We start from the raw sequence: 27,653 nt of genomic DNA, 5'->3' as shown, positions 1-27,653 counted from the left end.
GATTGAACAAACGAATCAACTGCTCAAGGTCTGTTGCACAGCGAATGTCATTGCATTGCTAATCATTTGCACTGTAGTACATCCTTAGACAAGAGAAAGATGCCCCTACTATGCACAAGGCTAGCACCGCTATCAATTCAACAAAATTGGGGCGGCATGGTGTCAGTTAGCTCCTGCCTCCTATTGAGTCGCCAAAAGCAAAAGAGACTCACTAGCGTCGACTAGCTAAATTAGATCTTCAGCTGATTAGTTTAGTTGGGTGGCGATTGCCTCTCCAGAGATCCGAGATATACCGAAGTTCCTATGCTTTCCGGCTGCCTTGTTGATGAGCTTGAAGCCCCTCGAAGGAAGCTGATTTATGAGAAGGGTTTCCAGCTGGCAGGCACCGCTCTTGCCAGGAACCAAGATGTATGGGCATGAAGGCGCCCCAGAAGATCATCCGTCTGCAGGCAGAAAAGGATCTATGTCAATGTCAACATTTTATGGGCCCCACAGAGTAACATCTGAGATACTGAATAACGCAGAAAAATACGACAATTTACCTGTCCAACATAAAGCTTGTTGTCGCTTCTGATAATCACATAGATGCTAGACCTGCCAACAGTGGAAGGTGGTTGTCGGATACCGCGAGAAGGGGTACCCTAAGCAAGAACCAAAAAACGACTGCTTAGACTTCGTAAAGATCGAAACCAGCTAACAATCGCTGGCCTCGGGCGACATCTCACCAAAGGCCTCGGCCAATTCTCCGTATCGCTCGAGGCCCCCTCACCGCTGGCCTCGGGCGATCCCCCACCGAAGGCCTCGGCCGACCCCCTCTCGTCGCAGGCCTCGGCCGGGTCGCCGACCCTCCGCCTCGCGCGAGGCGGGCTCGGCAACACTCCGCTGCCTCTTCCTTCACCTGTCCCTCTGACCAAACGTCGCGTCGCATTAACTCAGCCAACTGCTGCCACTGACATCGGCCGCATGCTCGGCACAGTACAGCGGAATGGCCGACGGGACGGGGAGCGGGGCTGGACAGGGGTTACCCGCCACTGTGCCCACCGCTATGCACATGGTTGACGCCCATGCCTCACTGTGCTGCCAACTCCTGCTCCGAGAACAACGCGGTGTGGGGAGCCACGACCGGGATACTGTGGCCTCGGAATCGGTACCCAGGACCAATAATTCCCTCCAAAGCCTCGGCAGTTTGCTTTAGGGGTTCGGCAGCCTGGGGATCCATGTCCGCCGAGCCCCCACGATGGCTCGGCCTCGGCATCTGCAGAGCCTCGGCCCCCTACGACGTCATCGCACGATGACCGGCACGTCGCCCGCCATGCCCTGCCTCAAGCTGTACTGGAGCCCCACGACGTACAAGATCAAGTATGACCGGCGCGTCACTTCTGCACGACAAGGACGGGGCCACTCCATCGACCATACCACAACAGTGGTCGGCTACAGGGCTCGGACACGCCATCCCCACTTATCGGACGCTATGTAGCAACATATGTACGTCCTGGTTCTCCCTTAGAGTATAAAAGGGAGGGGACGAGGCCATTTCTAGGAGAGAGGGGAACGACGAGCAGAAAGAGGAACTCACTAATAGAACCACACACTTCTATGCTGCTTGAGAACAACGCCTCAAGCAGCCCGCACCACCCCCGGCCGAGACCTGGGGCTAGCTCCCTCTCTCACCTAGCTTGTAACCCCCTACTACGAGCACTCCGGTGCAAGGAATACAAGATCGATCTCTCAGACTGGACGTAGGGCGTTGATTGCCCGAACCAGTATAAACCTTGTGTCTCTTTGCATCACCATTGGGGATTAGGGGCACGCAGCACAAATTCACTCGTTGGTTAAGGACCCCCCCGGTCCGAAACACCGACAGTTGGCGCGCCAGGTAGGGGCTCGCTGCGTGTTAGCTTCATCGTCCCAGCAAGTTCTGGATGGCAGACCCCGTACGACCATTACGTCTCGGCACGGTGGTATGGTTCGGGAGCCTAGAGTTCATGTCTCTAGGATGTGGATACGATATGGTACGCCTCGCACCCCGAGCTCCACAGCCCGACGACGTTACCACAGACCCGCGGCCCAGGCGCAGGCAGCGTCCGGGCCGCGGCTCCCGTAGCACTCGCCAGGCGTGACGCGAGCGGGAACGCTCCGACACCACGCAAGCTCGGGGCGACATGCCGCGCTCCGCCGGTATCCCTTGCCCAGCTGTTGGTGCAGAGTCCCTGATCGGGGACTTATCTAACCTGAGCTTGGGCAAGGAAAAGATTCCAGCGACGCACGGCGACGCATCGTCATCAAGCTCTGTCCCGCCACCTCCTGAGGGGCCAGCCCCCGGCGGAGCGGCGCCCGGCAGTAGCACCATCCCCGTACCCCTTCGGGTTGATAAACGCTACCGCCGCCTTCGCTTCCGCCTACGCTTCCAAGCACGCAGAGCCCTCAGAACTCCACCAACGTTTCGCTCTCGACTTCTCCCCCGCAACATCGGCGCACGCCCACGCCGACTCCTCGGAAGAAGACGAGACGTGGGCTGGAGCAGACTTCTCCAGTCTTTGTGACCCCGAAGCCATGCGCTGCTTCATGACTGCAAGCGACTACTGCTTCGGCTACTCCGACTCCGACGACGAAGGGACTTATGATCCGTCTCGTGAGTGCTTCCACGTCGGGCTCGGGATGCCAAGGGCAGGCGAAGAGGACGAGAGGACAGGCAACCCTTCCTCGCCCCGGCCAGGGGCAGGCGATGCCACACCTCTGCGTCTTGAAGCCCCGGCAGCACGAAACGAGAATCTCGTCCGCGGGGAGCATCGACGCCCAGACCTAGAGCAGCTCCGCGAGCTTCAAGCCAAGGTCGAGCAAGACCGACTCCTCCTGCAACAGCTTCGGGACACTCTCGAGCAGGAGCAGCAAGGGCGTGGTGAGGGCAGAGGAGCCCGACGGAGGGCCCGCGACGTCCATCACCGCATCAACGACAACGAGGGGGGTGAGCCACCCCCAATCTTTAATCACGCTAGCCAGAATGTCGCAGCAGCTGCGATGCTGGTCCGAGCAATGCCCGAGCCCTCCACCACCGAGGGGCGACGGGTCCGCGGAGAGCTCCGCAACCTCCTCGAGACCGCTGTGGTGCAGCAGGCCGAAAGTTCTGCCTCCCGTCGGCGTGGAGGCACTTCGGAGCAACCCACGGCGCAACCTCACGCGGGGCCAGGGTGCCTCGGTCCGTCCTGAGCCCGCTCGCACGCCGACGGCCAACGGGCCCCCCTCGGTGCGCGATCGACCTAGAGACCAACGCGAGGCACAAGGCGACCACGAAGTAGTTGGCAGGCGACAGCGCCACGATGATGGAGCCGGCCGGGGCTACCACCCACACCGAGGCGGCCACTACGACAGCGAAGAGGACCGCAGTCCTTCCCCCGAGCCACTTGGCCCTCGGGTCTTTAGTAGAGCCATCCGCAACGTTCACTTCCCAGCCCGGTTCCGGCAACCTGCCAACCTCACAAAGTATAGCGGCGAGACGAACCCCGAGCTATGGCTAGCCGATTATCGCCTGGCTTGTCAGCTAGGTGGTGCGGACGATGACCTGCTCATCATCCGCAACCTCCCTTTGTTCTTGTTAGACTCAGTGAGAGCCTGGCTCAAACACCTTCCCCCCGCACAGATCCACGACTGGCATGACTTGGTGAGGGTCTTCGTCGGAAATTTCCAGGGCACCTACGTGCGCCCCGGGAACTCCTGGGACCTCAAAGGTTGCCGCCAGAAGCCGGACGAATCTCTTCGAGATTTCATCCGGCGCTTCTCCAAGAAATGCACCGAGTTGCCCCACGTCGGTGACTCGGAAATCATCCAAGCATTCCTCTCTGGCACCTCCTGCCGAGACCTGGTCTGAGAATTCAGCCGGAACGTACCAACCACAGCGGCCGCACTCCTCGACATCGCCACCAACTTCGCCTCGGGCGAAGAGGCGGTTGGGGCCATCTTCCCCAACAACGACGCCAAGGGGAAGCAGAAGGACGAGGCCCCCGAGGCCTCGCCCACCCGCGTCCCCAAGAGAAAGAAGAAGGGTCGCCCAGGGAAGCAGGAGGTCCTCGAGGCTGGCCATGTTGCCGCAGCAGATCGCAGGAATCCTCGAGGCCCCCGAGGCCCCGGGCTATTTGACGACATGCTTAAGAAGCCCTGTCCTTACCATCAAGGTCCGGTGAAGCATGCCCTCGAGGAGTGCACCATGCTCCGGCGTTACTACGCTAGGCTTGGGCTCCCCGACGACGATGACGCCAGGAAAAGGGGCGCCGGCGAGAGGGACGGCGATAAAGATGATGGGTTCCCTGAGGTACGTAACGCCTTCATGATCTTCGACGGACCCTCGGCATGCCTCATGGCGTGCCAGCGAAAGAGGGAACGCCGGGAGGTCTTCTCGGTCAAGGTGGCCACCCCCGGTACCTCGATTGGTCTCAGGAGGCAATCACCTTTGATCGGGATGACCACCCCGATTATGTTCCAAACCCCGGGCAGTACCCGCTTGTCGTCGACCCGATCATCGGCAACACCCGGCTTACCAAAGTGCTCATGGACGGAGGCAGCGGCCTCAACATCCTCTATGTCAACACTCTGGAGCTCCAAGAGCTTGACCAGTCACGGCTCTGAGGTGGTTCCGCGCCCTTCCACGGCGTCGTGCCAGGAAAGCGCACACGACCCCTCGGGCGCATTGACTTACCCGTCTGCTTTGGCACTCCCTCCAACTACCGCAAGAAGGTCCTCACCTTCGAGGTGGTTGGATTCAAGGGGGCTTACCACGCCATCTTGGGGCGCCCGTGCTACGCCAAGTTCATGGCGGTCCCCAACTACACCTACCTCAAGCTCAAGATGCCAGGCCCCAACGGCATCATCACCGTCAGCTCCACGTACGAACATGCATACGACTGCGACGTCGAGTGCATCGAGTACGCCGAGGCCATCGTGGAGGCCGAGACCCTCATCGCCGATCTCGGCCAGTTTGGTAGCGAGGTTCCCGACGCCAAGCGGTGCGTCGGGACCTTCGAGCCCGCGGAGGCCATCAAGCTCGTCCCTGTCGATCCCACCATCCCCAACAGCCGAGGACTAAAGATCAGCGCCACCCTCGACAGCAAATAGGAGGCCGTGCTCGTCGACTTTCTCCGTGCGAACATCGATATGTTCGCGTGGAGTCCCTCGGACATGCCGGGCATACCAAGGGAGGTCGCCGAGCACGCCTTAGATATTCGGGCGGGCTCCAGGCCGGCGAAGCAGCGCCTGCGCCGGTTCGACGAGGAGAAGCGCAGGGCCATCGACGAAGAAGTGTAGAAGCTCATGGCAGTCGGGTTCATCAAGGAAGTATTCCATCCAGAGTGGTTGGCTAACCCTGTATTAGTCAGGAAGAAAAGTGGCAAGTGGAGGATGTGCGTGGACTACACCGGTCTAAATAAAGCATGCCCGAAGGTCCCATTCCCACTACCATGAATTGACCAAATCGTCGACTCCACTGCAGGATGCGAAACCCTCTCCTTCCTTGATGCGTATTCCGGTTACCACCAAATCAAGATGAAAGAGTCCGACCAGCTCGCGACTTCTTTCATCACTCCATTTGGCATGTACTGCTACGTAACCATGCCGTTCGACCTCAGAAACGCAGGGGCTACTTACCAGCGGTGCATGATCCAAGTCTTTGGCGAACACATTGGGTGAACCATCGAGGCCTACGTGGATGACATCGTAGTCAAATCCAGGAAGGCCGGTGATCTCGTCGGCGACTTGGAGGTTGCCTTCACATGCCTCAGAGTGAAGGGCATCAAGCTCAACCCCGAGAAGTGTGTCTTCGGGGTTCCCCGAGGCATGTTCTTGGGATTCATAGTCTCGGAACGTGGCATCGAGGCCAACCCAGAGAAGGTCTCGGCCGTGACCAACATGGGCCCAATCCGAGACCTCAAAGGGGTACAGAGGGTCATGGGATGCCTTGCGGCCCTAAGCCGTTTCATCTCGCGCCTCGGCAAAAAAGGCCTGCCCTTGTACCGCCTCTTGAGAAAGTCCGAGCGCTTTTCTTGGACCACCGAGGCCGAGGAAGCCCTCGCTAGGCTAAAAGCACTGCTCACCAACCCCCCATCCTAGTTCTGCCCACCGAGGGCGAGCACCTCTTACTCTACGTCACCGCGACGACCCAAGTGGTCAGCACGGCCATAGTAGTCGAGAGGCAGGAGAAGGGACATGCTTACCCGTCCAACGACCTGTCTACTTCATCAGCGAAGTGCTCTCTGAGACTAAGACACGTTACCCCCACATCCAGAAGCTAGTTTACGCCGTAGTCTTGGCTTGACGCAAGCTGCGTCACTACTTCGAGTCCCACCCGGTGACTGTGGTGTCATCTTTTCCTCTGGGAGAGATAATCCGAAACCGGGAGGCCTCGGGTAGAATAGCCAAGTGGGCTGTCGAACTCATGGGGGAAGCTTTGTCTTTCGCGCTTCGGAAAGTGATCAAATCACAGGTCCTGGCCGACTTTGTAGCCGAGTGGACCGACACACAGCTGCCACCCGCTCAGATCCAATCAGAATGCTGGACCATGTACTTCAATGGGTCTCTGATGAAGACTGGGGCTGGCGCGGGCCTGCTCCTGGTCTCGCCCCTTAGAGTACACATGCGCTACATGATCCAGCTTCACTTCGCCGCCTCCAACAACGTGGCCGAATACGAGGCCCTCGTCAATGGCCTGCAAATCACCATCGAACTAGGAGTGCGACGTCTCGACGTATGGGGTGATTCGCAGCTCGTCGTCGATCAGGTGATGAAAGAGTCAAGCTGCCATGACCCCAAAATGAAGGCGTACTGTACGATAGTACGTCGCCTAGAGAACAAGTTCGACGGTCTCGAACTCAACCACGTTGCGTGAAAGTACAACGAGGCCGTGGACAAACTGGCAAAAATGGCGTCGGCGAGGGCCCGGTCCCCCAAATATCTTTGCCAGAGACCTCCGCAAACCTTCCATCGACTACACCCCGGCGGCGGAAGATGGCTCACCGGTCAAGCCTGTCGAAGGGCTCGAGGCCCCCTCTGCCGCCGAGGCCTCCGCAGTCGAGCCTGAAGTCATGGAAATCGAAGCAGAGCCTCCCGAGGCCGACCAGGGTACGGACTGGCGAACCCCGCTCCTTGATTACCTCACCCGGGGAGAGCTCCCTATAGATAGGACCGAAGCCCGATGGCTTGCACGACGAGCCAAAACTTACGTCCTCTACGACCGCGAGTTGTACAGGCGAAGCCCGTCAGGCGTCCTCCAATGATGCATCACTACCGAGGCAGGCCAGGCCCTGCTTTGGGACTTGCACGCGGGAGCCTGCGGGCACCATGCGGCGCCTCGGACACTTGTCGGAAATGCCTTTCGCCAAGGTTTCTACTGGCCAACGGCGGTTGCCAACGCCACCAAGCTAGTACGCTCCTGCGAGGGATGTCAGTACTATGCGCGGCAGACGCACCTCCCGGCCCAAGCCCTCCAAACCATCCTCGTCACATGGCCATTCGTCGTGTGGGGTCTGGACATGGTTGGGCCTCTGCAGAAGGCCCCCGAGGGCTACACCCACCCGCTGGTAGCCATCGACAAGTTCTCCAAGTGGATCGAGGCTCGCCCGATCACGCAAATCAAATCCGAGCAAGCGGTTCTATTCTTCACTGACATCATCCATAGGTTCGGGGTTCCTAACACCATCATCACTGACAATGGGACACAATTCACCGGTCGCAAGTTCCTAACGTTCTGCGATGACCACCACATCCGGGTGGCCTGGTCGGTCGTAGGACACCCTAGGACGAATGGCCAAGTAGAGCATGCCAACGGCATGATCCTACAAGGCCTTAAGCTAAGAATATTCAACCGATTGAAGAAAGTTTGGCAAGAAATGGCTTGCCGAACTCCCGTCAGTCGTCTAGAGCCTAAGAAACACCCCGAGCCGAGCCACAGGATTCACACCGTTCTTCCTGGTCTATGGAGCCGAGGCCATCCTCCCCACTGACTTAGAATACGGTTCCCCGAGGCTACAGGCGTACAACAAGCAAAGCAACCGCACTACCCGCGAAGACGCCCTTGACCAACTGGAGGAAGCCCAAGACGTCGCGCTGCTACACTCAGCCAGGTACCAGCAAGCCCTACGACGCTACCAAGCCCGGCATGTCCGAAGCCGAGACCTGAAGGTGGGCGACCTGGTGCTGAGACTGAGGCAGAGCAACAAGGGCTGCCACAAGCTGACCCCGCCCTGGGAAGGGCCGTACATCGTCGCTCAAGTGCTGAAGCTCGGGACCTATAAGTTAGCCGACAAGAAGGGCGAAGTCCTCATCAATGCTTGGAACATAGAACAGCTACGTCGCTTCTACCCTTAAATTTCCAAGCATTGTATATTTTGTTTCTCGAAATACATTAAAGAAGCGTCTTTAGTTGTTCTAATTTTTCGAGAAACCCCCATCAAGGGGAACCTGTCCCGTACTAGGACAAGTCGATTACAAAAAAAAACCTAAGGACCGGAGGTTCGCCTCAAGGGCAAAAGGCTGGCCGAGCTGAGAGATAAGCCTACGCCTCTGGGCTACGGCAACTCCCTCACCACCTTTTACTCGAGAGGTAGCCCAGGCTCCAAGGGGGTTTTTTCAAAAGGACTTGTCTAGAAATCGGAACAGAAGGTAAAACGCTTTATGATAACGCTTCAAGGGAGACTCGGCCATGCCTCCGCATGGCCGAACCTCCCTCGGGGGCTAGGGGGGAACCCCCCTAAGTCCCGGACACCATTTCTTAATCGATTTTCAGTTAAATCCCTATGCCAAACTCTCTCTAGCGTGCTCTAACAGATCATTTGTAAAGAACCTAAGGACCAAAAGTATGTCTCAAGGCTAAAAGGCCGGCCGAGCCGTGAGAATGACCTACGCCTCCGGGCTATGACAACTCCCTCACCACCTTTTACCCGAGGGACGACTTAGGCTCCAAGGGAGTTTTTACAGATGATACGTTCGGAGGCGAGACAGAGGACAGAGGCTCGGAAATACAATAAAGCGATTAGAAAAAACGTATATATACAAGCACCTCACAAAGGCCTCGACGGCCACAAACGTCACGATACAGTAATAAATCTAACTTATTACATGGCCCCCTCGGCCCAGGTCAAGGCGCAGGGTCTCCCGCGTCGGCAGACGGCGAAGGAGGGACCACCTCCTCTTCGAATAGCTTCGCCAACGCCGTGCCGGGGCCCTCCACTGCCGCTTCCAGCTTCGTCAGCTCCTCCTCGGCCTCGGACAGGGCATAGCCATCACTGACGCCTTCGACGTCGATGCCGGCATAGTGCGAGGAGACGACGGCCAGGGCGCGTTTGACGCCTGTGTGTAGCGCCTCTCGCAGTCGCTGATGCGCTTGGCCAATCAACGCAGTCAGGCGACTCCTAAGGGAGCTGCCCGATTGAACCCCCTCCATCTCCAGGGCCTCGCAGACGGCGTGAGCTACGCTCTGCAGCACCTCGTGCTCCTCGATCTCGCGATCGAGCACTGTTTGCAGCGCGACGGAGGCCTCGGTCAACCGCGAGACCTCATCATCCAACCCTGCGCCAAAACAAGTAGAATGGGATTAAGCGTCAAAGAAAACAGGCCAAACGGGGCGCGAGGCCTGCGGGACTCACCCTTGGCCTTCTCCTTCCAGTGCTGGACCTCGACTCGAGAGGCCTCGGCTGCCCTGGAAGCCTCCTTCTCCAGTTCTGCGTCGCGACAAGAAGTTAGGTGTCGAACGCGTGAAAAGACGAATGAGACAAAGGGAACAGGACTCACCCTCGGCCTTTTCCCTCCATTTTAGGGCCTCGCCTTGGGAAGCCTCGGCCGCCTTGGTGGCCTCTGCCAAGGCACCTTTCGTTAGCTCGTGCGCCTGCTGCTCCGCACCTAGCTGCCCGGCGGTGGCTATGGCGGTGGCCCTCACTTCTTCCGCCCGGGAGTTGGAGGCGTCTCGCTCGTCGGCCACCCAGGCCAGTTCCTCCTCCAGCTCCTTGACCCGTGCCGCCAAAGGGGCGACCTGCCCCTGAGCCATGGCCGCCTTAGCCTCCCGGTTGTCACAGCGAAGACGGAGATCCTCCACCTCCGCGCTCCGCGCCGACAGAAGCTCGTTAGCGTGGGCGAGTAGCTCCCTCTGCCGACAGAGCTCGTCCTAGACGCCCCTCTCCCGCCGAAGGAACAACGACTTCCCGAAGGACCGGGCCTCGAGCTCCTGGATAGGCAGAACACAAGTTGAGCACTACGAATAAACCCGGAGAAAGACAACGTCACACGAGAAAAGGGGGATACGTACCTGCGAAACCCCGGGCAGGTCATTGGCCACGACGGACAGCGCTGTCCGCAGCGACCGCTCCGCCAGGCTGCGATACTGCTCGAGGGTGTCCCAGCGACCCCCCTCGGCCGCGTCCTCAAGTGCAAAGATGGGCTCCCCCTCGGGGTCGTCCTGGCTCCGCCACCAGACGCGCGGGTGATCCCACCCGTACGGCTCAGGCCGCACTCGCATGAGGGCCGCACTTCCCTCGCCTGAAGCTGAAGCCGGATGTTCCACGGCACTGGCCGCCCCGGCATCAGCCACCCCCTTCCCCCGGGAAGCATTGTCGGTAGGGATCGGGCGGACCTCCGCCTCCCGGGCGCTCCCTTGTACCGGAAGCACGCTCTGAATTGGCGGCAGGGTTGAGGCTTGCCTCGCCTCCGTCTCCACCTCGAGGTCCACCGCCCTCGCCGCGCTCACTCCAGCCTCCACCACTTTAGCCCCGAAGTTCCCAGGCGCCGCGATCTCCACCACCTCAGCCCCTGAGGTCCGGAGGGCCTCAGCGACCGTGGGGGCCTCGACCTCGCCCTCACCCTCGGTGGCCTCCACAACCGAGGGGGTCTCGGCTGCACCCACAGTGGCCTCGACAGCTGCAGGTGCTGCGGCCTCGCGGAGTGTAGGCTCCTCCTCCTCCTCTCGCCCCATGGCCGCCTGGGTAGCCCCTACCTGGGCGACCAACTCCTGTACCTCCACCGCCCCTGGGGTGATGGAACCCGTGCCCACCTTGAGCGTCTTGCGCGGCGCAAAGGCAGGCACTTCCGCCTGACGCTTCTTGCTGAGGGCAAAACACGATCAGACCCACGACCAAAACAAAAGCAGGAGATGTTAAAAGACTTCACTAGCGAAATACTCACCCCGAGCGGATGCCCAACCGCTTCTTCACCGCATCCCTCCTCTGCAACGGCGGCGGTGGCGTGGCCCCCGTATCCGCCGAGGCCGGCCGACCTTCGCCGGACTCCGGCGCTCGCTCAACCCCCGGTGGAGCTAGCCCCGCAGCCGCCTGCTCCACCTCTGCCATCGAGCCCAGCGGGCTGATGGCGCGCTTTCCCAACGCCCTCGTCTCGGGCGTATCGGCCTCGGCTGCGGGGCGGGCGCTCATTTGCCCCGAGTCGCCGTCTCCTCCTCCTCCTTGGGATGCCGGACCGCCCGCCGACGCCCCAAGAACCATCTCCCTGACATCAGGGAGGCGGTCGAGGGGACCCCGCTCCACCTCACCACCATCGTCGCCGCTCGAATCCTCCACCGACGTCGACGGAGACGCCTCCACTAGGAGACCCTCGAGCTTCTGCTTCCGGCGACACTTTTCCAGAGCGTCGCGCTCAACGATCTTCTTCTTACGTTTCGCCGTCTTAGCATCCTTCTTCTTCTTCTAGGCCTCCGCGTACGCCCGGTTCGCCGCCCGCCGCTGTGCGTCTTCAGGGACGGGCGGTGGGGAGGCTCGTATGTCCCTCATCCCCTGCAAAAAACGACGAATACGAACAAGGGCTCAGGCCAAGGAGAGGAACAAGGAGGCCTCGAAGGCTGTAGCCGCACACAACTCACCAGGGAAAGGTACCCCAGCGTCGGGCGCATCGGGAACGGGGACAGGCCGCCGATCTTCTACCGCCCCTCAACCGTCTCGTTCACCCGGCGTAGAACCTCCTCGTCGGAGAGGGGCGCGGCGAACATCCGGATGCCATCGATCGGCTCGTCCGGCGTCATCTTGAACAAACGTCGCCGCCGCGCAATCAGCGGCAGCACCCTCCGGCGATGGAAGGCCGCCATCGCCACTGCCGCCATAAGGCCATGATCGTGCAGCCTCTCCAGCGCCTTCAGCAGTGGCCGCAGCCTGTGTTGCTCCTCGCTCGGGATGCCATACCTCTAGTGCTCCGGCTGAACCTCCACTACCCTCCCAGTATAAGGAGGAAGCCCGCCGTCGTCGTTGCGGAGGTAAAACCAGCTGGAGTACCAGCGACGATTGGACGACGTAAGTTGGGCTGGGACGTAGAGGTTCAGCCGGTCCTGACGCACTTGGAGAGTGCAGCCGTCGGTCCTCGTCGCCTTCCTCATGCCCGTCATACTCGTCGGCCTAGTGGTATGCGTCGCCCGAAACAGGTGAAGCCACAGCTCCCAATGGGGAGGGATTCCCAGGTACCCCTCGCAGACGACAACGAAGGTGGCCGCCTGCGCAATGGAGTTGGGGTTGAAGTTGTGGAGCTCCACGCCATAGTAATGCGGGAGCGCCCGCATGAACCGATCCGCCGAAAGGTCGAAACCACGCTCGTGGAAGGACACGAAGCTCACGACGTAGCCGTCGTGAGGCCTCGGCTCTGGTTCGCCTCCCGGAGCCATCCACTCTGGCCTGCTGGGATCGGTGATCGGGCGGAGGAGACCGACGTCGACGAGCGACTGCAGCACTCCCACGGTCACGTCAGACCGATCCCATGGGTCCGCCAGGAGGACCACGATGTTGGCCATGCGCGCGGTGGAGGTCACGACTACCGCGATAAGGCTCGCTTTCTGCCTCTCACTCCCCCCTTTCTCCCTTCTTCCCGGTGCTCTCTGTTTTTCTTTAGCAACAACTAGAAGGCAGCAAAGGCAGACACAGGCAAGGTAAGGGGAGAAGGGGTGAGGCTCGTTTCGTATTTATGCAGGGAAGGGAGCAAATCGTGGGCGACGAAATCGAGGAAGTTACCCCCAAAAAATTCGCTGCGGTTATCCAGATCCGGTCTTACTGCCCACGCGCCCACTCCCTCCTCATTAATTGCACGTACGGTTACGTCCCGTCGGCTGACACCACGTCGCGTCCAACCACAGCAGCAGCAGGCACCGTTTCGCCTCCCCGAAAAAGCCGCCTTAAAAGACGCGCCTGCCGTTGTTAGCCGTAGGGAGAGAAATAACCCCCACCCGATTCCTTTCAGGCAAAGAAACTGGGCACCGAGCCCACTACGGTCCAGGGGTTCGAAGGCCGGACCCTTAGGGGTTTCGACGGCCGCCCCAGGGCAACAGAGTCAGGGGCGACCACGAGCGAGCATGTACGAGGCCGAGGCCCAAGCAAGCGAAATGCTTGGGACGCCCTGTGTCGCGTCCGAGACCGGCAGGGAGGTCTCCAAATGGGATCCCACCGTAGGGAGGCACCGAGCCACCGAGGCCCAGCGAATGGCCTCGGCACCCACTAGAGAAACCCTCCGGTACTCTTGGAGCACGTCTCCGGACCGCTAGCCGACCCCCAGCGAACGGGGTACGGGCCTCCACTCGGACTTACCTGATAACAGCTCACCAGAAATGCCATCGCTCGCGCCCACCGAGGGTAGCGTGGCACATTCCACCCCTCCTTCCGAGCGAAAAGGAAGCGCGAGGGTCGAACAAAAAGTCAGGAGAACCCGTGACGGCCCTCTTGCTCCGCGCAGAGGCTAAGGGACTCTTCCTGCAAAACATTGCCGAGGCCCAGCGACTTAAGCTCGCGCACGAGGGGGCTCGGCAAAACAAACCCTCCTTCCGAGCGAAAAGGAAGCACGAGGGTCGTTCGAAAAGCCAGAAGAACTCCTGACGGCCCTCTTGCTCCATACAGAGGCTAGGGAGCTCCTTCTGCAAAGACGCTGAGACCCCGCGACCTAGGCTCGCACCCGAGGGGGGCTCGGCAGACAAACCCTCATGCGCGAGGGGCGAACCAAAAGCCAGGGGGACCTTTGACCGCTCTCTCGCTCCGTGCGAGAGACTCGGGGGCTCCTCCTGCAACTTTGCTGAGACCCAGCGGCTCAGGCTCGCACACGAGTGGGCTCGGCAAACAACCCCCCGTCCGAGCGAAAAGGACGTATGGGGGACGGACAAAAAAGTCGAAAGAACCCCTGACCACCCTCTCGCTCCATGCGGAGGCTCAGGGGCTCTTCCTGCACCCAAGATAAAGGCAAGCGACCCAAGCCCGTTACGGTCCAGGGGTTCGAAGGCTGGGCCCTTAGGGGTTTCGACAGCCGCCCCAGGGCAACAGAGTCAGGGGCGACTACGGGCAAGCCTGTACGAGGCCGAGGCCCAAGCAAACGCTTGGGACGCCCTGTGTCGTGTCCGAGACCGGCAGGGAGGTCTCCAAATGGGATCCCACCGTAGGGAGGCACCGAGCCACCGAGGCCCAGCGAACGGCCTTGGCACCCACTAGAGAAACCCTCCGGTACTCTTGGAGCGCGTCTCCGGACCGCTAGCCGACCCCCAGCGAACGGGGTACGGGCCTCCACTCGGACTTACCCGATAACAGCTCACCGGAAATGCCATCGCTCGCGCCCACCGAGGGTGGCATGGCATCTTCCACCCCTCCTTCCGAGCGAAAAGGAAGCGCGAGGGTCGTACAAAAAGCCAGGAGAACCCCTGACGGCCCTCTCGCTCCAGGCAGAGGCTAAGGGGCTCTTCCCGCAGCATCGTCGAGGCCCAGCGATCCGAACTCGCATCCACGGGCTCGGCAAACACAATGAAAACCCCTCACTCGAAAGAGACGAAAGCCCCAGAAGAAGTGAAATCACTCCTCCAGGGCCTCGGGGGCTACACCCGGCGGGTGCGCTCGCGCGCACCCACCGAAGCCCTGAGTCCGAAACACCATCCCGATAGGAACTATCAAGAGCCAATTCTCGCCAAAACCTCAGGGGGAGTGCCTCCACTCCCCCCAAGGCTCGGGGGCTACTGTCGGATACTGCGAGAAGGGGTACCCTAAACAAGAACCAAAAAACGACTGCTTAGACTTCGTAAAGATCAAAACCAGCTAACAATCACTGGCCTCAGGCGACCTCTCACCAAAGGCCTCGACCAATTCTCCGTATCGCTTGAGGCCCCCTCACCGCTGGCCTCGGGCGATCCCCCACCGAAGGCCTCGGCTGACCCCCTCTCGTCGCAGGCCTCGGCCGGGTCGCCGACCCTCCGCCTCGCGCGAGGCGGGCTCGGCAACACTCCGCTGCCTCTTCCTTCACCTGTCCCTCTGACCAAACGTCGCGTCGCATTAACTCAGCCAACTGCTGCCACTGACATCGGCCGCATGCTCGGCACAGTACAGCGGAATGGCCGATGGGACGGGGGGCGGGACTGGACAGGGGTTACCCGCCACTGTGCCCACCGCTATGCACATGGTTGACGCCCATGCCTCACTGTGCTGCCAACTCCTGCTCCGAGAACAACGCGGCGTGGGGAGCCACGACCGGGATACTGTGGCTTCGGAATCGGTACCCATGACCAATAATTCCCTCCAAAGCCTCGGCAGTTTGCTTCAGGGGCTCGGCAGCCTGGGGATCCATGTCCGCCGAGCCCCCACGATGGCTCGGCCTCGGCATCTGCAAAGCCTCGGCCCCCTACGACGTCATCGCACGATGACCAGCACGTCGCCCGCCATGCCCTGCCTCAAGCTGTACTGGAGCCCCACGACGTACAAGATCAAGTATGACCGGCGCGTCACTTCTGCACGACAAGGACGGGGCTACTCCATCGACCATACCACAACAGTGGCCGGCTACAGGGCTCGGACACGCCATCCCCACTTATCGGACGCTATGTAGCAACATATGTACGTCCTGGTTCTCCCTTAGAGTATAAAAGGGAGGGGCCGGGGCCATTTCTAGGAGAGAGGGGGACGACGAGCAAAAAGAGGAACTCACCAATAGAACCACACACTTCTACGCTGCTTGAGAACAACGCCTCAAGCAGCCCGCACCACCCCCGGCCGAGACCTGGGGCTAGCTCCCTCTCTCACCTAGCTTGTAACCCCCTACTACGAGCACTCCGGTGCAAGGAATACAAGATCGATCTCTCAGACTGGACGTAGGGCGTTGATTGGCCGAACCAGTATAAACCTTGTGTCTCTTTGCATCACCATCGAGGATTAGGGGCACGCAGCACAAAGTCACTCGTTGGTTAAGGACCCCCCGGTCCGAAACACCGACAGTGGTGGTTGCTCTCTAGCACCTACAGCAACGCAGAACACCTCAACCAGTTCTGGGATGCTACTTTTATTGTAAAGATCCAACAGTTTTTTCTTGCATATCATAGTAACAACACTCTCAACTTCCCTCCGCAGTGGCTCAAAGGTACCAGGCAGAATTTCTAGTTTGTTTTTCAGAGATCCAGGCTTCTCAACCAAGCCATTTACAGTGGGGCTGCCATTAGGAGACTCATTGTGCACCATTGATGCTGTCTGCTTGTTATTCGTACTCATAGTCAAATATAGCTCCTCAGCCCTTCTGATTATCAAGTCAGGCATGCCGTCCCTCCTGGCTGTTTGAAAAGCAAGGCTTTCTCTACAGATGCCATCCATCAGTCTCCATGTTGCATGAATGCACCCATCGACCACTTCAGTTCCCATAGCTTTGAAATCAGTGTTGCTGAGTGAGAGAGGCAGGTCAAAAATCCCATGCAGGTGAGTTGATATGATGCCTAGGCAGCCAACGTTATCAAGTCTTTCAATGATGCTACCAGCTATACAGGTTCCTTTTGCAGTTTCTGTGCGCCTACATATTTCATCAATCAGAACAAGACTCCTAGCAGTAGCTCGGCTGACTAAAGCACGTATCTCCGACATTTCAACCTGCAACAGGAAATCAAAACAAAATATTTACTCCACAGTTTATGTTAGAACAGTAGAAGCCACAAATAAAAACAATGATCAAGAATCAAGAAATAAATAATCAATCGTATGTAAAGTGGGAGCCAAATGGTTAATACGACATAATTAGTTATTTCATCCAAGTCACAAAATATAAGAACAGAGACAAGCGCAGTTCAAGTTAAAAAAAAAAGCATGAAATAGTTAACGAATGTGTTGGAGAATGAGTGTACCCAATTGGTGGAAAAGGCAATAAGGTTGGACAACTATAAAGCACCAAAAATAACCAACCTAATTAGTTTACAACAGCAACACCACAAATTAACAAAAATTCCTGGTCTTGGATCATTGGAGGTCTTAGGCTTTTCCTGGTCATTTTTTGTTTGTGAAGGGGCACATTTGTTCACCTAAAACCCTGGTGTGTGTTTCAGAGGGGTTGGTTTTTTGCCTTCCCTTTGTATCTTATTTCTCTTAATGAAATAACATGCAGCTCTCCTGCGTTGTTGAGATAAACATTAACAAAATTTCAGCAGTTCAAAACTTCAAATTCCATTCATGGAAATAACTAAGATGTTGCAATGTGAACAGCATCGACATCCATTTGAAAATATAACATATCAATGGCACAAATTGGACAGAAGAAATGTAAAACTACAAAATCAGCACCTGAAATGAACTTTTCCCGTCGGCTGGGCTATCATAGGCTTTCATATGCAGCATAATGGAATCAAAATGTGGGGTTACAGCTGAAGTTGAAGGTACCATCAGGCCACATATTCCAAGTAGCGCAGCTGCACAGACTGATCGCAACATACTAGATTTACCACCACCATTTGGGCCAGTAAGAACAAATAAAGAGTGCATGTGGACATCATTCAATATCGCATTTCCTTGATTAACATCAAGCCAGTAAGGAAAGAGTCCTACTAAATCCATTGCACTTGAACTTTCCTTTACAACACAGTCCTATACACAAGTAAAATCAAGGTTTGTAAGCAGAAAATATTGTAAGAAAGGGACATGTCATCTGGAAAATGTATTTAGTATAAATGGCACAGCTCAAGCCTGGCATCTTCTAAGCATGGCTGGTCGAACAAAACTATGTCAATTCTTATTAACCAAAAATAAGTACAATAATTTGTAGTTGACAATTTATTGCCAGGTCAACAAAAATTTGCAGCTCCTATAGCACACTGAAGGAAAATTTGCTAGCCACTAGACTGACTCGTGGTCGATAATAAAACCCAAAGTTCAAAAAGGCGCTAGGTCCCTAGGCGGTGACCCATAGCCTGGAGCCGCGTTTTTAGGCGTATGCATAAATACTTAAAAGAAAAAGAAAAATATGTATGCGTAAGCAGATCAATTGTGGAGAAAGAAGAGAATGCCCAGTAACTGTTAAAAACGATAGGCAATATAAACAACGAAGAACGAAAACATGAGATTTTAACGTGAAAAACCGTGCATAGGAAGAAGGAAAAACCACGGCACCAGCCCCAGAGATAGGGTCATAGGGAGACAACGAAGCTCACAACATGGGAAGAGGGGAGCAACGCGGGCGGTGGCGCCGGGGGATGGAGTCGGCGAGCGGGAGCCACCGCGGCGTGGCGGCCACGAGCGAGCTCACGAGCACCCGGTGCATGGCGCCGGCGCGGAAGAACAACGGGGGGCTAGTGCTTGGAGGCGCGGGTCTCCGCGCCTTCGTCGTGTCCACGCTGGAACTGAACTGGAATGGGAGGCGGCGTGGGTCGTGGGAAGTGGAGGGCGAGAGAGGCGGAGCGGAGGGGGAGAGGTGGGGTTTTTCAGGCGTGTCGGGGCGCGGGCGGCAGTGACGGAGGCGGAGTGCGGACTGGGGGAACCGCGGAGGCCGCCAAGGCCGGGGAGGGGGAGGTTCCTGTCGCACGTTTCTCGGGGTAGTGCGCACGCCTTTCGACTCTCGTCTTGCGGTTGACTGGTTGGGCCCGCTGGGGTCACGGGCTCACGGTTCCCGGGCGCTGGCAGGCCCAGGAGGCAGGAGCGTCCTGTCTTTCGTCCTGTTCGGCGGGCTGAATTGGCTGGCTGGTGCTGGGGCTGGACCATCAGCCCAGCCAGCCAATTCCAGCGCCTCCAGTCTCCTGCCTCCCGTCGGCGGCCAGTTGGTTTGTAGAAGTTCAAAAATTGGTGTTAATCAAGTATAGCTCATGCTGATTTTAAACTTTTAAATTTAAACTACCGTGCATTTCTAGATGATGCTGACTTACAGTTTCAACCAATAATTTACAAGACCGAGAATTTTACAGTTTCAAACTACCATGAAATAGTGAAGCCTGAATTTTGGCAACCTCTTTCTCAACACTTCACAGAAGTTAATTTACAGCATGAAGAGAAATATGGATAACCTAGTAGAATACAAGCAGCAGTAAGACCTTAGAGATCATATGCAATCTGTCACACTCACACAGGATTCTTGTAGCTATGGCCACTGCTCTGTCACACTGATGAATGATGAGTAATAAAAAGAATCACACTTTCTCCTGCTGTTCTACCTCGGCCACCTGAACTGGCTTCGCCGCCGCCTCAGCAGCAGCTTCCTCTTTCTTGCCCCACAACACAAGGTAGAGTCCGAGAATAACCAGCACTGATCCTAGCACGCTGCAAGATGAAGAACACAAAGCAACAGTTAGGTAGGGAGAATGTTCAGTGAGGAACGACACCATGTTCAGTCTTTAGTGAAAATAATTAGGCTGCAGTTAGGAAGCAGATCATCGATGAGATGAGCAGCATGGTGTTGTGATTGTGACCTCGCCTTCCAAGGTAGAGATGTTCATGGAGGATGAAGAGGTCGATGCCGGCAACGAAGATCTAAGCGAGCGGGCTGAAGGCAGCAGTGAACACAGGGCCTCTCTTCTCCACGTAGTATGTGAGCAGAAGGTACCCAATGCCAGAGGTCAGAATGCATGTCGAAGTCAAAAACAGTGTGGTAGGCACCCATGAAAATATCACCCAGTCTTCTGAATATTTACAAGACAGAGGTCAGATTGCATGCTTCATTCTTGTTAAGGCAACCACAGACTTTAGAGTGTGGATTACTGCCACTTATGTACATATATGTTCAGCTTACCAGAGAAGACCATGAGGAGATGGTACATGATATGCCTTAAACCCGCTGATGCAGATGGTTTGTCCTGCTTGCTCCAGTTTCACTATGTACTGCAGCACAAAGGCAATCAATCATTCAAGAGGAGAACTAGAACAAGTATGTTTGCACCAAAGAACATCCGATAAATGAACTGAACTTTGAAAATGAGATGATGGTTTCCCCAAGCTTCGCTACTAATTCAAACACTTAATAAAATATAACTAGGGAGTTACCTGCTCTGGTGTTAAGGTGAAAGTCTTGTTTGCTATGTTGAATGCAAGATTTGGCATCTTTGAGATTTGATCGCAATCAACAGTTGATTCACCATTGGGGCTAGGGAGACGATCACAAAGCTGCAATGCACATTAGAATAAGAAATGCTGGCATATTCTGCACAATTCCAAATCATAAAAAAATTTGGCCAAACAAAACAAAGTATCCCAACCTGATTAGCATAATTCAAAATGAGCTCTTTTGTCTTGTTTTCTCGTAGTTGAATCTGTATCTAGACAACAGCCATCTCACAAGCATTACAGAAAAGATTAGAACCATGATTTTGTCTCTCAACAACAGATTCAATTCGGTTGCTGCATGATAGTTCAATAAAACATTTCATGAAAAATAAAATTCATAGATACTACGACAGGACTTAGAATAATTTATAAACTAAGCTAACCTAACAGAATGGGCACCATCAGATACATAGAGACCAATCTGAGTGCACACTTTCTGTGGGCTTGTCTGCTCAATTACACTATAGAACTTGGCACTTGTAGTTCTGTCACTATAATTCCCCATACACCAATGAACACAATAGGATAGTCCGATAAACCATTTTTGAAAAGAACATAGTCCCACAAAACCTTACACATGCATGCGACAAGACTGCCATGGAATTGTACTTACAACTACTAGTTTCTAAAACAACAGCCTTGACCTAAATCAGGCACCACTCCACAAAACCATAGATATTAACTCCCTAACTCCAGAGATAGGGGTTCCTCGATTTAGCTTAACCCACTCCGGCACCTCATACGAGGGTGGATCTGCGCCGTACTTATGCATCCACAAAAAATTATCTAAAGCAAAGCATGAAATGATTATCATAGCCTGCTTCATCCTACAGCAGTACAGCACCCTGTCCAGAATCTATCACCGTTCTTTAAACACCCCAAATCTTCTTTCAATTACATTTTGCAACTTCACATGAATGTAGTTGAATTTCTCCTCCCTCTGCAACTGCTAGAAATCTATGCCCCTAAAATCGTTTATGTGATACCTTGTGTTTCTGTAGGGGGTCATGTGACCTGGCATCTCCCTATAACCCATGTCCGCCAGGTAGTACCGGCCCACAAGCGATGAAAACAACGAGAGATCAAATTGCAAATTGTGTAAGCAGACAATATACAGCCATCAGCTGTCATAGCAAATGGTGGATGTATGCTTGAATACATCTACTACAAACAAACAATTATGAAATGTGAACATCAAGGCAGCACGAACCTACTGGGGGATGTGGGAACGAATCATCGTCCTAACAGTCTTTCAACATCGCCATGTCATGGCATGCCCCGCCTTCCCGGCCCCCACATATGTGAAACGACCATCCATGTCCACGATGGCACAAACATTAATTGTTGTTTCCCCTTTCCTATTGTAGAAATCAGCCTTTGCTTCATGGTTAACCTCAACCTTTATGTGCATGCCATCTATAGCACCTATGCATCCATCAAACCATGGTGCATATGCAGCAAATTTGTGGCTCATACGAGCGTAGTTCCTATCTGCTGGCACTAGGACAATATTTTCCCACCTATACATGACCTCTGCAACTAGTGTCATCTTTCTGCTAACTGTATCTAAAGACCTTTCAAACCTATCCGTGCACTCTCTACTAGCTGATTGGTGGGCACAAGTCCAGATGTACATGCCTAGAGCTTCAACCAAGGTGCACTTATCTATTTGTGGCGATTTTTTTTATTTTAACACTTTTTGAAAACTAATTTTAAATCTAACACGGTCGGTTTTTTTTAAACTAACACTTTTGGCCGCGCCTATTGTCCTGGCGCGGCCAAATGCCTGTGCCGCGCCATGCATGGTGGCGCGGCAGAGAGCTGACATGGCGGCGACCGGAATCACGATCATTGATGTGGTAGGGCTCTACCACGCCATAGATCTTGGTGCAGCAGTGCCGCGCCATGGAGCATGGCGCGGCTGGGCCAAATAAATATCGCGAGCGAGCCCCCCACCCGCACGCACCCCTACCCACTCACCCGTCGCCGCGTAGCGCCCGCCGCCAGCGCCCGCACGCGGTCGCACCCACCCGCGCCCGCGCCCACGCCACGAACGCCGGCGCGTCAAGGCCGCCCGCTCCTAAGGTACCACCCTCTCAATTTCATGTTATTTTGATTATTATTATTTTAGGATAATTAGTGATTTAGGATAATAAGTAATATATGATAGTTAGGGATTTATGATTGTTATTGATTTATGATAGTTAGTGATTTAGGATAGTTAGTGATTTAGAATAGTTAGGTTAGTGAATTTGTTTGTGATTTAGGATAGTTATTGATTTATGATAGTTAGTGATTTAGGATATTTAGTTTATAGTTAGTTATTTAGTTAGGGATTTTGAGTATAGATTTACAAATGTCAGTACTTACTTGTGCGTGATACGTCGATTTTGATGACTTTATGATGTTTTGTCAAATGCTTATATTCCTAGTGAAGTTGTTTATGTTACTAGTGCGTGATATGTCTGTTAATTTTACTTTGAATATATATATGTGCTTTCATATTGCATAACAAGTAGTTCAAATTTTGCAATGCTACATAATGTTAATTTGAATTTTGTTAATTTGAATACTCTAACGCTTTGTTTATCAATTTGTAACAAGATGGCCCCTCCCACGCAGCACCCGTTGTACCCCATTCTTGAGGTGGAGTACGACGACCAGCATCGAGCACACATCTTGAGTGACAACAACGCAGAGGTGGCCTTGCCTACTTTGAGGCCCTGCACACACACCAGGGTGCACTAGTGGGACAAGCGTTATGCACCGTGCATACGGCGTGCCGGCTTCCTCGAGCTTGTCCGTGTTGTCAACCATGGTCTTCCGCCCCTTGGCCCAGCACTACTTACTACAGCTGTAGACCGGTGTGAGTGCATTCTTTGTACGTAAACTTTCTTGTAACAAATTTGAGACAACTAACAGTCATTCTATTCTTATAACAAGTGGAGGCCTGAGACCCACACGTTCCACCTACCTTGTGGTGAGATGACCTTGACCATGCAGGACGTGAAGGCTATTTTTGGCTTTCGGTTGGGGGGACTTCTAGTGACAGGGATAGTTAACAACGATCACTAGAGGGAGCTGGTGGCTCAGTTTACTGGCTTTCTTCCACCGGACGATGAGGCTTCCAAGAAAAATAAGTGAGAAATTGAAGCCTATTTAATACTTGCATTGCTTTCCTGCAGCCATCAGGTCTCATTTTCTTTGGTAAATTTTACGAAAACTTCTGGTGTTTCATCGTCCTGGATCACAGAGCGTTTTGATTACTTGGACCCATAGGCTGAGGAGGCTCATATCAACAGGTTCGCTCGAGTGTAGCTCTGGCACTTTCTTGGTGCTTTCCTCTTCCCAAACGCCTCGGGCAACACCATTAGATGGATCTTCCTTGACATACTATGCTAGCCATGGGAGAACATAGCGGCGTATAGTTGGGGTAGCGTAGTCCTGGCATGGACGTATCAACAGCTATGCGTTGCCTGCCGTCGCACCTTAGGGTATGCGAACCTTGGAGGTTGCTCGTACCTACTCTAGGTTTGGTGTTGGGAACGATGGCATGTTGGGAGGCCACTTAGTGCTGATTTACTGGTAAGTACTTCGGTTCACATATGATGAGTTTATTAATGGCTAATTCATTATCATGTTCAATGCAGCAATGGAACGGGCAGGATACACTCCCTACAGCTCTGTTTATCTGGACAGAATCAGAGTTAGTTAGAGAGAATGCGAGGTGCAAGTACAGAGAGTACACGGACAGTCTCAATGTCCTAACACAGCACCAGGTTACGCTCTCTTTACTATCATACCTGTGTCTTGTTCGATGTACACTATATCACAACCTAACTCAATTATGAAATTTCAGGTGCATTGGTATCCTTGGGATGCTCTGGAGCTCTAGTACTATCTCAGTCCTATCACTAGGGATGAGTCAGACGAGTATCGCTGCGACATCCCTCTTATTTTCTTTCATGTGGTCGAGATTCACTTGCCCATCAGGGTCTATAGATAGTTTGGAAGAATGACAGGCTGCCCACCACCGCTTTACTCTACCAACCAAGGATTGCACGGGTGTGTTATCGATTAATAACAAAGCTATAATTCAGATGTGTGTGTGGTACAACTAACATTGTTTTGTTGCAGGTATGACCGCAGGAAGAGGTACAAGATCAAGGATTGGCGCGTGACACACAGCGCACACATCCATTTGTGGCAGAACAGGGTACGACATCCAGTCCATGCGGGTCCTCCACACGACCAGCACACCTTTGACGAGTGCCTACGGTGGCTTCATAGGTCTACGAGGACACATATCAAACCCCCATACACTGAGGAGGCCATTGACGAGGACTCAGAGGAAGATGTCATCGAAGATGTGTACGACGTTACCACTAGGCCTCCTCAGTGTACTTATCCACTATTGATTTTACGTGAAACTAAAGACAGAAACTAATTCTCTATTCGGCCATGAAACTAATTCAACAAAAGACAGAAACAAATCCACTATTGATTTTACGTCAAGCAATACTTAGAATAACTCCCACTATCGGCGCGACGCGTTCCGATTAAACCGTCCAGGTACCGCCGAGCGGGTAGTGGGTGCGGCGGCTAGGCGGGCTTGCTGCTCAGGTAGGCGTGACTGGCCGCGGGGTTTTATTCAGCTCTACCACGCCATGGATCAAGGCGTCACTGCCGTGCCAAGGTCGATGGCATGGCAGGCCCTGCCCCGTTAGTGGTCTGTGATTCTGGTCGCCGCCATGTCAGCCCTCTGCCGCGCCACCATACATGGCGCAACACAGCATTTGGCCATGCTAGGGCAATTGGCGTGGCCAAAAGTGTTAGTTTTAAAAAAGCCCAACCATGTTATATTTAAAATTAGTTTCCAAAAAGTGTTAAAATTAAAAAAAAACTTTGTGGTAGGCCAAACGACAGCAGGGTTTCATGCAAATGCATGAAGTCATCACACATCATGCACAAACTTTCTAAACATTTGGTATGGTCGGCAAGGGTAAGATGCATCCATTGGGCTCCAGTTAGCTTAGGAATGGGACAAGGAGGATTTACCTCCGGCCTTTGTTGTGACATAATACCTTTCAACAGGATGAATGCTGCCTTTGCCATGGTCATAGTGCTCGGTCCATCACTAGAAGTGTCACTGTACGAAGGCTCGTCAGTGCTGCTCATGATGTTACCTGCAAATGGGCAAAAATCAGTCAGATTGTAATGCAGATATTAGGAACAAAACCTATGCAAATAAGTGAACAGATGAAGATTCCTGAACTAGGTAGCACCTTGAAAATAGGTTGGGATGTACAAGAGAAAAGTGATACATGTATAATGTCTTACAACACTCACAGCAGTACACAAATTTTTTATTCAAAACATGAGACAACGACATGCACTCAACAGATAGGTGATACATGCATAATGTCTTTGCTAATACAAAAAAACGAACATAATGAAACAACAAACTAAATGAACTCAACATGCACATGATGGATATCCGCAAACAGTAGAAAAACAAGAAATGTACTAATCACTGGGACTTGTTGGAGCACACAAAGTCCCACATCACATTGATCCAGTTCAGCTGGTGAAAGCTCTAGTTTGGTTTTGGTGAATTGATGAAACCCTAAGTGCTAACCTAGTTTATCAAGTGATCATAAGATAGGTAGCACACTCCAAGTAATGAAGCAAATGAAGATCATAACATGATGATGATGATACCATGATGATGATCAAGTGCTTGGACCTAGAAAGAAGAAAGAGAAAAATAGAAAGCTCAAGGCAAAGGTATAAACCATAGGAGCTATTTTGTTTTGGTGATCAAGACACTTAGAGAGTGTGATCATATTTAGGATTGATAGCCATACTATTAAGAGGGGTGAAACTCGTATCGGAATACGGTTATCAAAGTGCAACTAGATGCTCTAACTCATTGCATATGCATTTAGGATCTAGTGGAGTGCTAACACCCTTGAAAATGTTTGTGAAAATATGCTAACACATGTGCACAAGGTGATATACTTGGTGGTTGGCACATTTGAGCAAGGGTGGTGAAGTTTGGGAGCAAGGGTAAGAAACTCCACCGGCAGAGTGTCCACCCGTAGAGTGTGGACAGTCCAATGGGGCCACCGGTGCCCTAGACAAAAAAGATGAAGGTCACTGAGAGTGACCAAATGCTGGCCACGGTTGGACCGACGCGTCCGGTCAGATGTATCAGTGAAGACGCTGGCATCGGTCAAACGACCGGACACTAGGTCACTCTATGATCGGACGCTAGCAGGGTGCGTCCGGTCAGTGCTGACGTACGCTGACGTGAGGCGCACAGAGGAGACGTTGAATGATCGGACACTAGGTGAGTCCGATCGGGCATGACCAGACGTGTCCGGTCATGAAAATTTGTGTTTGGAACCTTACTGGAAATGGCCGGACGTTGAGGTCCAGCGTCTGGTCACTTTCTAACTGACGCGTTCGGTCATCTCTTGACCGTTAGGATCAGGCGATCAACATTTAAAGCCAATGACATGTGGCATGCATCGAGCGACCAAATGCTGAGGTCCAGCGTCCGGTCAATATGACTGGTGCGTCCGGTCTGCCCGTGTTCTGTGCAGTGAGGAGCCCAACGGCTGTATTTCATGGGGGGCTTCTATTTAAGCCCCATGGCCAGCTCAAGCTCACTCTCTTGGCCATTTGCATTGACATAGCAACCTTATGAGCTTAGCCAAAGCCCTCCCACTCATCTCCATCATTGATTCACCATCTTTGTGAGATTAGGAGAGAATCCAAGTGCATTGCTTGAGTATTTGCATCTAAAGGCACTTGTTATTCATGTTTCGCTGCGGGTTTCACTTGTTACTCTTAGTGGTTGCCGCCACCTAGATGGCTTGGAGCAATGAGGATCGTTGAGCGGAGGGTGGTGATTGTCTCCGGCTCTGATCGTGGTGATTGTGAGGGGTTCTTGACCTTTTTCTGGTGGAGAGCCAAAAGATACTCTAGTGGATTGCTCATGGCTTGTGTGATCCTCATCTTGTGCTAGTTGTATGGCACCCTATTGAGAGTTTGGCGTGTGAAGCCAATTAGTGTGTGAACCTCCAAGTGAGTGAATCGCCACAACGAGGACTAGCTTGCCAGCAAGCAAGTGAACCTCGGTAAAAAATCATTGTGTTCATCATTGATTCCGAGGTGATTGGTCTTCATTGTTATTCATCCTTGTGATTGATTGGTTCCTTCATCTATGCAGTGGCATAATCTTCTTGATCACTCTCTTTATATTACTGCAAACTAGTTGTCAAGCTCTTTAGTATAGCTAGTTGTGAGAGCTTACATGCTTGGTTGGTGTGGCTCTTTTGTTAGCCTTTGAGAGCATGCCAACATAGAGTAGTGTCATAGCTATTG

The 27,653-nt window shown here is 53.9% G+C and overlaps 1 pseudogene; it reads right to left on the bottom strand.

Moving 5' to 3' along the window:
- Nucleotides 1-28: 28 nt before the first annotated feature.
- Nucleotides 29-25,653, bottom strand: LOC136492124 (DNA mismatch repair protein MSH1, mitochondrial-like; annotated as a pseudogene).
- Nucleotides 25,654-27,653: the final 2,000 nt, after the last annotated feature.

Source organism: Miscanthus floridulus, chromosome 11, assembly GCF_019320115.1.
Source record: "Miscanthus floridulus cultivar M001 chromosome 11, ASM1932011v1, whole genome shotgun sequence".
NCBI lineage: Eukaryota > Viridiplantae > Streptophyta > Magnoliopsida > Poales > Poaceae > Miscanthus > Miscanthus floridulus.
The sequence above is the reverse complement of the archived record's forward strand: the minus strand, read 5'-3'. Positions and strand labels throughout refer to the sequence as shown.